This window comes from Schistocerca cancellata, chromosome 6 (assembly GCF_023864275.1).
Source record: "Schistocerca cancellata isolate TAMUIC-IGC-003103 chromosome 6, iqSchCanc2.1, whole genome shotgun sequence".
Lineage (NCBI taxonomy): Eukaryota > Metazoa > Arthropoda > Insecta > Orthoptera > Acrididae > Schistocerca > Schistocerca cancellata.
The window spans coordinates 33,073,718-33,084,276 of NC_064631.1; positions in this window are offsets into that span (position 1 = coordinate 33,073,718).

Consider the following 10,559-nt stretch of genomic DNA (forward strand, 5'->3'; position numbering starts at 1 on the left):
ATCAGGAGGATGTTGGGAACAGTAGTGTCCCACAGTCGCAAGGGATGTTGGTGTTTAAGGATATTGCATCCACAATTACCAACAGGGAGAGGACATGTGAAAAAACAGCAGAAGATGTGATCAGTGTCGTAATGAGGGATGGGAAGTTATAGACAAAGGTTTGGAGGTATTGGTCAACAAAGGTAAAGGTTCATTTAGTGGGAGCATTATACCCAGCCACAATAGGGCGACCATGGGGAGACCTGTACGGTGTGGCTGGCGGAATAGGTAAAAGGTAGGAGTGGTAGGTGTGCATGGGGTTGCTGGTGTGATAGGGAGATGGATTCAGTTCTCAGGTTTTGGGATAGTATAATTTTACAGTCTAATAATAATTTTGTGCGTTTAATTATTTCAGTTATTACAGCCCTCTTCAATGATTTCTTCAGTAAGGTCAATGTCAACAGCTGGTAAGAGGCTGCACTCGTGCTAGGCTCATCCTCTTCACTGCCTTCTTCTCCTTTGCTCCCTTCCGTTCCCGCCCCCTCCCCTTCCCACTCTCTATCCCTTATACGCTATACCCTCTGAACTCCTTTCATCTTGAGCCACTACGTTGTCTGACGAATGACCTGCCTCACATTATTTTGCTACAGCCTCCTTGCCTCATGCATCCTTCCCTAGCTCCTCTACACCTCTGTCTACTCATGCAACTGCTTTCGATACTTGATATTTGGTAATCAGTCTCACTGATACTGCGAGTATATACTGGGTGTACACAAAGTCCAGAAACACTTTCAATTATTTATTGCACAAGAACCAAACATTGTACAGATATCATACATATGTCATTTTAAAGAGAAACGATGAAAGTTTTTTTTTTCCTGCATACCGCCACAGCGTAGTTTGGTAATTTGCCGATAGTCTGCGCTAGCCGCAAACATGGCGAGTTAAGATGCGGATCGGGCTTTCTGTGTGTTGTTTGATGAAATGGCGTCCCCGATCACCAGATCTCGCTCCGTTGGCTTTTTTCTGTAGGGACACATTAAAGATCTGGTGTATGTACCGCCTCTACCACGTGATGCAGCAGAGCTCCAGGAGAGAATACGGGAAGCAACTGCCACAGTTGACGATGTCATGCTGGGACGGGTATGGCAAGAATTCGATTTCCGTATTAATGTCGGCCAGGTCACTCACGGTTCGCACATCAAATGTTTGTAAATAAAACTTTCAGAGTCAAAATGCAATTGTATCACATCTGTACAATGTTTAGTTCTTGTGCAATAAATAATTGAAAGTGTTCCCGGACTTTAAGTACACCCTAGTGTTACATGTTTTGTATTTTGTGTTTCTGTGCACCATGTACCCATCGTCTATTGGTAAATGTTTGTCTTTGCCTTATTATGCATTCTTAATACTCGCAGATTGTTCAAAAATAGGACCCAATGGACCAATTGGCTTTGGTTTTGAATCCCCACAACCGTCACTGTTCGAACAACTTGACATCCCAGAACTTCTGTCTGGGAGCACAGCAGAAGCTATAGCCATAAAAGAAGCAGTAATATTTGGTAGACAAACGGGAATTTATCCATATCTACTGAGACTAAATAGTATACCCCAATACTCAGAAATATTCCACGTAAACCTTCATTCACAAGAAATAGTTCTCTAAATTAGATACATGGCCGTACCGTAGGTGCAACCACAACGGAGGGGTATCTGTTGAGAGGCCAGACAAACATGTGGTTCCTGAAGAGGGGCAGCAGCCTTTTCAGTAGTTGCAGGGGCAACAGTCTGGATGATTGAATGATCTGGCCTTGTAACATTAACCAAAACGGCCTTGCTGTGCTGGTACTGCGAACGGCTGAAAGCATGGGGAAACTACAGCCGTACTTTTTCCCGATGGCATGCAGCTTTACTGTGTGGTTAAATGATGATGGCGTCCTCTTGGGTAAAATATTCCGGAGGTAAAATAGTCCCCCATTTGGATCTCCGGGCGAGGACTACTCAAGAGGACGTCGTTATCAGGAGAAAGAAAACTGACGTTCTACGGATCAGAGCGTGGACTGTCAGATCCCTTAATCGGGCAGGTAGGTTAGAAAATTTAAAAAGGGAAATGGATAGGTTAAAGTTAGATATAGTGGCAATTAGTGAAGTTCGGTGGCAGGAGGAACAAGACTTCTGGTCAGGTGAATACAGGGTTATAAATACAAAATCAAATAGGGGTAATGCAGGAGTAGGTTAAATATGAATAAAAAAATAGGAGTGCGGGTAAGCTACTACAAACAGCATAGTGAACGCATTATTGTGCCCAAGATAGACACGAAGCCCACGCCTACTACAGTAGTACAAGTTTATATGCCAACTAGCTCTGCGGATGATGAAATTGATGAAATGTATGATGAGATAAAAGAAATTATTCAGGTAGTGAAGGGAGACGAATATTTAATAGTCATGGGTGACTGGAATTCAAGAGTAGGAAAAGGAAGAGAAGGAAACATAGTAGGTGATACGGATTGGGGGTAAGAAATGAAAGAGGAAGCCGTCTGGTAGAATTTTGCACAGAGCACAACTTAATTATAGCTAACACTTGGTTTAAGAATCATGAAAGAAGGTTGTATACATGGAAGAACCCTGGAGATACTAAAAGGTATCAGATAGATTATATAATGGTAAGACAGAGATATAGGAACCAGGTTTTAAATTGTAAGACATTTCCAGGGGCAGATGTGGACTCTGACCACAATCTATTGGTTATGACCTGTAGATTAAAACTGAAGAAACTGCAAAAAGGTGGGAATTCATGGAGATGGGACCTGGATAAACTGAAAGAACCAGAGGTTGTACAGAGTTTCAGGGAGAGCATAAGGGAACAATTGACTGGAATGGGGGAAAGAAATACAGTAGAAGAAGAATGGGCAGCTCTGAGGGATGAAGTAGTAAAGGCAGCAGAGGATCAAGTAGGTAAAAAGACGAGGGCTAGTAGAAATTCTTGGGTAACAGAAGAAATATTGAATTTAATTGATGGAAGGAGAAAATATAAAAATGCAGTAAATGAAGCAGGCAAAAAGGAATACAAACGCCTCAAAAATGATATCGACAGGAAGTGCAAAATGAATGTAAGGCTGTAGAGGCTTGTCTCACTAGGGGTAAGATAGATACTGCCTACAGGAAAATTAAAGAGACCTTTGGAGAAAAGAGAACCACCTGTATGAATATCAAGAGCTCAGATGGAAACCCAGAACTAAGCAAAGAAGGGAAAGCAGAAAGGTGGAAGGAGTATATAGAGGGTCTATACAAGGGACTTGAGGTCAATATTATGGAAATGGAAGAGGATGTAGATGAAGATGAAATGGGAGACATGATACTACATGAAGAGTTTGACAGAGCACTGAAAGACCTCAGTCGAAACAAGGCCCCGGGAGTAGACAACATTCCATTAGAACTACTGACAGCCTTGGAAGAGCCAGTCATGACAAAACTCTACCATCTGGTGAGCAAGATGTATGAGACAGGCGAAATACCCTCAGACTTCAAGAAGAATATAATAATTCCAATCCCAAAGAAAGCAGGTGTTGACAGATGTGAAAATTACTGAACTATCAGTTTAATAAGTCACATCTGTAAAATACTAACACAAATTCTTTACATACAAATGGAAAAACTGGTAGAAGCTGACCTCGGGGAAGATCAGTTGGATTCCGTAGAAATGTTGCAACACGCGAGGCAATACTGACCTTATGACTTATCTTAGAAGAAAGATTAAGGAAAGGCAAACCTACTTTTCTAGCATTTGTAGACTTAGAGAGAGCTTTTGACAATGTTGACTGGAATACTCTCTTTCAAATTCTGAAGGTGGCGGGGGTAAAATACAGGGAGCGAAAGGCTATTTACAATTTGTACAGAAACCAGATGGCAGTTATAAGAGTTGAGGGACATGAAAGGGAAGCAGTGGTTGGGAAGGGAGTGAGACAGGGTTGTAGCCTCTCCCCGATGTTATTCAATCTGTATATTGAGCAAGCAGTAAAGGAAACTGTAGTGGACTGGCCCGACAGCCAACCCACTATGACTGGTAGCCGAAAGGCATGCGTTTAAGCTCATGCAGGCTGGCGTGAGGTCTGGAACAGTTATAGGAGTTGAGTCTAGTAAAAAAAGGAGGTAACTGGTAGAATACTTAACTTTAATCCACAATGGGTGAACATCTTTCTTGACGGTACATGCACCACAAGATTAATAACAATCGATATTGGCGCCTTGCTAGGTCATAGCAAATGACGTAGCTGAAGGCTATGCTAACTATCATCTCGGCAAATGAGAGCGTAATTTGTCAGTTCCATCTCTAGCAAAGTCAGCTGTACAACTGGGGCGAGTGCTAGTACATCTCTCTAGACCTACCGTGTGGCGGCGCTCGGTCTGCAATCACTGACAGTGGTGACACGCGGGTCCAACGTATACTAGCGGACCGCGGCCAATTTAAAGGCTACCACCTAGCAAGTGTGGTGTCTGGCGGTGACACCATAGAAACAAAAGAAAAATTCAGAGTAGGTATTAAAATCCATGGCGAAGATATAAAAACTTTAAGGTTCACTGATGACATTGAAATTCTGTCAGAGACAGCAAAGGACTTGGAAGAGCAGTTGAACGGAATGGACAGTGTCTTGAAAGGAGGATATAAGATGAACATCAACAAAAGCAAAACGAGGATAATGGAATGTAGTCGAATTAAGTCAGGTGATGCTGAGGGAATTAGATTAGGAAATGTGACATTTAAAGTAGTAAAGGGGTTTTACTATTTGGGGAGTAAAATAACTGATGATGGTCGAAGTAGAGAGGATATAAAATGTAGACTGGCAATGGCAAATAAAGCGTTTACAAAGAAGAGAAATTTGTTAACATCGAGTATAGATTTAAGTGTCAGGAAGTCATTTCTGAAAGTATTTGTATGGAGTGTAGCCACGTATGGAAGTGAAACCTGGACAATAAACAGTTTGGACAAGAAGAGAATAGAAGCTTTCGAAATGTGGTGCTACAGAAGAATGCTGAAGATGGGTAGATCACATAACTAATGAGGAGGTATTGAATAGAATTGAGGAGAAGAGGAGCTTGTAGCACAACTTGACAAGAAGAAGGGACCGATTGGTAGGACATGTTCTGAGGCATCATCAAGGGGTCACAAATTTAGCATTGGAGGGCAGCCTGGAGAGTAAAAATCGTAGAGGGAGACCAAGAGATGAATACACCAAGCAGATTCAGAAGGATGTATGTTGCAGTAAGTACTGGGAGATGAAGAAGCTTGCACAGGATATAGTAGCATGGACAGCTGCATCAAACCAGTCTCAGGACTGAAGACCACAACAACAACAACAACAATTCACGTGTGTTTTAATCATGGACATTTTCCAGTACATCTTCACCAAAGTTTTTTATTATTCTTACTGTCATAGTAATAATACCTCTTCTGTTGATCTCAACCATATTTTCTACATTTATTCCAAACACTGTGTGCATAGATATGTTTTCATGGAAGATTTGAGAAAAGCTGATATCGTGTGGTTCTCCCAGTGTTATGTATGGAAATTCCAATATTTAAATTCTTGACATCTTCTCAAAGTACCACATAAGTGATACATGTATTACTTAATTTTTCAGAAATGAATATTTAAGACCATATTTGTAACAACTACTTGAAGTGTAATGTATCTGTAATACATACCTGTGTGGTACTTTCTTCCAAATGCAATTTTTTTAAAAAAAATTAAAATATCTAATTGTTTTTAGTGATGTACCATCAGTCAAATGGGTGTCAAAATGTAATAAGTTTGATTGAGTAACAATTTAAACATTGATTTCTGTGTGTTTATGTTCCCAAAAATATTTGTCTACAGACAGACTTGAAATGTCACTAGGTGGGGAAACTCCATTGTAATGCATCCTGTTATGTTAGCAGCTCCTGGGCTCGTTTTCTGGTTGTCCATCACTCTTTTCTTAATGCTGCCAAATGTGCTGTCATCCAGCACATAATCCACGATTTGAAATTCTCCATCCGTCACCATCTCTTTCCTTGCATTTACCTTTTTTTAAAAGTGTCTCCTCTCATAATTTATGTCATATGCAGTCTATTTTCCTTTTTATTGCACTCAGGAATTATATCTCCTCTATCACCCTTCTGTGTGGCACCTCAGTTTTCACTCTATCCTTCCATAAGTACAATGTGGACTGTGTTATGCAAGGACAGTAATTTGCTGAGGTATTCTGTTGCCTTCCACAATTTGGTGTAGCTCTTATATCACTCCTAAGGCAAATACTTTCCCATTCTCTTTTTTTCTTATTTAATCCATATACAGTATTTACCTCAAATATCAAAGTACTTTTATGAGGCAGATTTTTTTCATCCTTGTTGTGTAAGAAATAACTTACATTTGATTGGTGACCATGGTATGAATGTTTTGCAGATAAATATTTTACCTGATGAAATATTCACCCACATGCACTCAGAATTTTCACCCAGTGTTTCTTTGAAGATTGTCTGCCCTATTTTCCTTTCATTTAAAAGAATATATTGTATTCTTTCAAAGTTTTTTAGCTGAGGAAATGTAACATCCAAAAGTGTTGTCATACGAAACATAAAATTGTTCAAATTCTAATGTGTAAACCACTCAAAACACAGTATTACTATTTTGTGATGTATATTGTTACTAGGAAAACTTGTTGGTTAATGAAATATTTCAAAATACACACATAAAAAACAGTTTTGCATCACCTTGGTTCCCAAAAATCCTAAAGACAGATGTTGACTGTGGATATTGTATTACAGACACAGTCCCTTTGGCTGTTCAGAGATGTCACTAAACCCAGTTCCAACCATTCCACCAGGAAGTAGGTAAATGGCTCGTGTTTTTTGTAGTTCAACCATGCTTAAACAGTCAATACCACAGTTCGATCACGTCCTCATTGTTACTTTGTGCTAGGAAGGGCTCCCAACAAGGGAAGTGTTCAGGCATCTCAGAGTGAACCAAAGCGATGTTGTTCGGACATGGAGGAGATACAGAGAGACAGGAACTATCGATGACATGCCTCACTCAGGCCGTCTGAGAGCTGCTACTGCAGTGGATGACCACTACCTACGGATTATGGCTCAGAGGAACCCTGACAGTAATGCCACCATGTTGAATAATGCTTTTCGTGCAGCCACAGGATGTCATGTTACGACTCAAACTGTGCACAATAGGCTGCATGATGTGCACCTTCACTCCCAACGTCCATGGTGAGGTCCATTTTTCCAACCACGACACCATGCAGTGCGGTACAGATGGGCCAAACAACCATGCCAAATGGACCGCTCAAGATTGGCATCACGTTCTCTTCACCAATGAGTGTCGCATATGCCTTCAACCAGACAATCATCAGAGACATATTAGGACGCAACCCAGTCAGGCTGAATGCCTTAGCAGACTATCCAGCGAGTGCAGCAAGGTGGAGGTTCCCAGCTGTTTTGGGGTGGCATTATGTGGGGCCGAAGTACGCTGCTGGTGATCATGGAAGGCGCCGTAACAGCTGTACGATACATGAATTCCATCCTCCAACCGATAGTGCAACCATATCGGCAGCATATTGGAGAGGCATTCGTCTTCATGTACGACAATTCGCAACCCCACCGTGTACATCTTGTGAATGTCTTCCTTCAGGATGATGACATCGCTTGACTAGAGTGGCCAGCATGTTCTCCAGACATAAACCCTACCAAACATGCCTGGGATAGATTGAAAAGGGCTGTTCATGGACGGCGTGATCCACCAACCCCTCTGAAGGATCTACGCTGAATTGTCGTTGAGGAGAGGGACAATCTGGATTACCAGTGCCTTGATGAACTTGTGGATAGTATGCCACGACAAATACAGGCACGCATCAATGCGAGACGATGTGCTACTGGGTATTAGAGGTACTGGTGTGTACAGCAATCTGGGCTACCACCTCTGAACGTATCGCTGTATGGTGGTACAACAGGCAATGTTTGGTTTTCATGAGAAATAGAAAGGGCAGAAATGATAATAATGTTGATCTTTATTCCAATTTTCTGTCCACTGTTTCAGAACTCTCAGAACCAAGATGATGCAAAATGTTTTCTGATGTATGTATATGGTTTTGTTTCTAGAATAATCTTGGGAGGAAAATTTGTGCACTGAAAATGTCTGAGCATAACAGTAGAACCCAATGGTAACTCCATTTAAAGAATACCCAACCAACAGAGTGACCTCATTAAAAATACAAGCATAGTCTACATTTTCTGTCCTTGACGATGTAATTATTGTGTATTTTAACATTTGGTAAGTTATTTATACAAAATTTCATATGCAACCCTTTAAATATGCAGTATAGGCAGGACCAATCAAGACTTGTTCTGTGAGTCACTTACTACTAAGCCATTGTCAGTGTGTCTGATAAGCACTATCAGTCATCACCAACTCATGTTGTGCAATTTATATTTGAGAAACTAGTGTTAGTTATCATTCATACAAATAGGTTAGACTCCATGGAGTCGATGAAAATTACCTGATTTTGTGAAAACCAATACACAGTGTGGTCTGCAGGTGGATAATATCACTGTAGACTATAAATTTCAATTAATGAAAAGTCATCTTAGTTATTGAAAGTTCAGGCCAGCATTCATTTTATCATTAATTGAACTAGAGTGGGAACATTTATAATGCAAAAAGATCAGTAAATTCATGCACTGAAGACAACTGCAGAGTGAAAGGACCCTAATACCCTCAATTTGACCCCTTTGTTGATTTATCACAGGAGTAGTGGAAAGTTATTATTTCTGGTACAGGCGCATGTTGATTCCTTACTTGTCAACATATGGATTGAAATGAAACACCAAAAACAAAGATATCAAAGCAAGATAGTGATAAGCTGAGCTCGAGAAGGATTTGTCAGAACTGAGAATTGAGTGGAAGTGACAGAAAACTGGAAAAGCAAGTACTCCAACCAATATGCCAGAGGTAAACGACACAAGAAGATACAGGAAAAGAATATAGTGTCACCAACAGAGCAGACAAGAGAAGAGATTACTTGAGATTTCTGAAGAAGAATATGAGAGAATAAAGGAAAGGGTGAAGAGGTTCTAAGCAGAGGAGGAGGAGAAAATGCAACCCATGGTCATACAAATACTGTAATGAAAGATCGCCACCTACTTCTTCTGTCCCTAAAAATGTTTTAATTACAAACAAATCAAGCTGCACTAATGACATGTGAAATGTAACTCAAACCTACACCATGGGGAAATACAACAGGGCAAAAAATATATAAAGGAAATAAAAATAATGAGAAAGGGGGAGAGAATCCATGTAACTGTCTGGGATGGCAAACAACAGTAAGTGAAGACAGTTACATTTAACCCAAGAACACTGGGTGGGGGAGGGGGGGGGATGTTACATTGCTACTAAACTATTGTGAAGTTTACTATTCCACGTTTTATTCAAAGGAAGTTGTAATTGACAGGTAACGCATTAGCTACTTGCAGTTATCAGATCTCCAATGGTATGTTATGTACCAAATTAAAACACAACGTACTCTTTTACACCCTACGGCAATCGTAAGTTTCATGACAGTTTAGTAATCTGCGGTTAACAATGAAATAAGCAAATACCTACTACAACAATGAAAAGTCTGGGATGCTAAACAATGAATAATAGGGCAGATCTCAACTCACTGGATGATGGGCAGCTGACAGTTGTGTTGTTAGTAGAGATGGGGGATCCGCTCTTGAACTAATTCATAGAATTGAATCTTTCAAAGGAGTGAACAATCAGTGATTCAGAAAAAAAGAACGGTAGCTCCAAACGTTTCCCATGGCAGAGAGAGAGAGAGAGAGAGAGAGAGAGAGAGAGAGAGAGAGAGAGAGAGAGAGAGAGAGAGAGAGAGAGAGAGAGACGGAGCATATCAGCAGCGCCTCTGCTGGTCAGAGCACAGTGCACGCCACACAACACAGCCAGCGCCGGCCTCTGCCCTGCTTCTACCTTGGCTGCCTGCATTGAGCAGTGCCCCATTGGATTTTGTGTTTCACATATGCCGTGCCGTCTCTGTGCGTCGTCTGCCGCCTGCAGTGTCTGGCGCAGCTTAACTTCGCATCGCACTCTGTCGGCGATCGTTTCAGTCGCACGTCCTGCCCTCTGGGCAGTTGATGCGAGCAACAGGACAGAGAGCCACCTAGCGGATAACATAGGAACTACTTGCAACAACCTGCTCGCAAGGGAACGGACGATTTGTCTCGGAGCGGGTGAGTTCACCGCTCCCCCCACCCTCGGAACTCGCCCGCTCAACACTCACCCCACTGTCTCGACTCTAGCCAGAGCGTTGAGCAAAGCGACTCAGGTGTCACTGTGGTCTCTGCGGTCTCAGCTCACGCAGTAATACAGCTCGCGGCTCGACCTGCTCGACTCAGCGCCTCTGCATCAGAGTTCGTCCCTACTGGATATTGTTCTTCGTAGTAATACCGCTATGTATATTACATTATTATGTTATGTATACACCAATTGTTTTTATTTTATTTTTATTTGTTTAAACTGCTTAGATTAGGTTCCTGA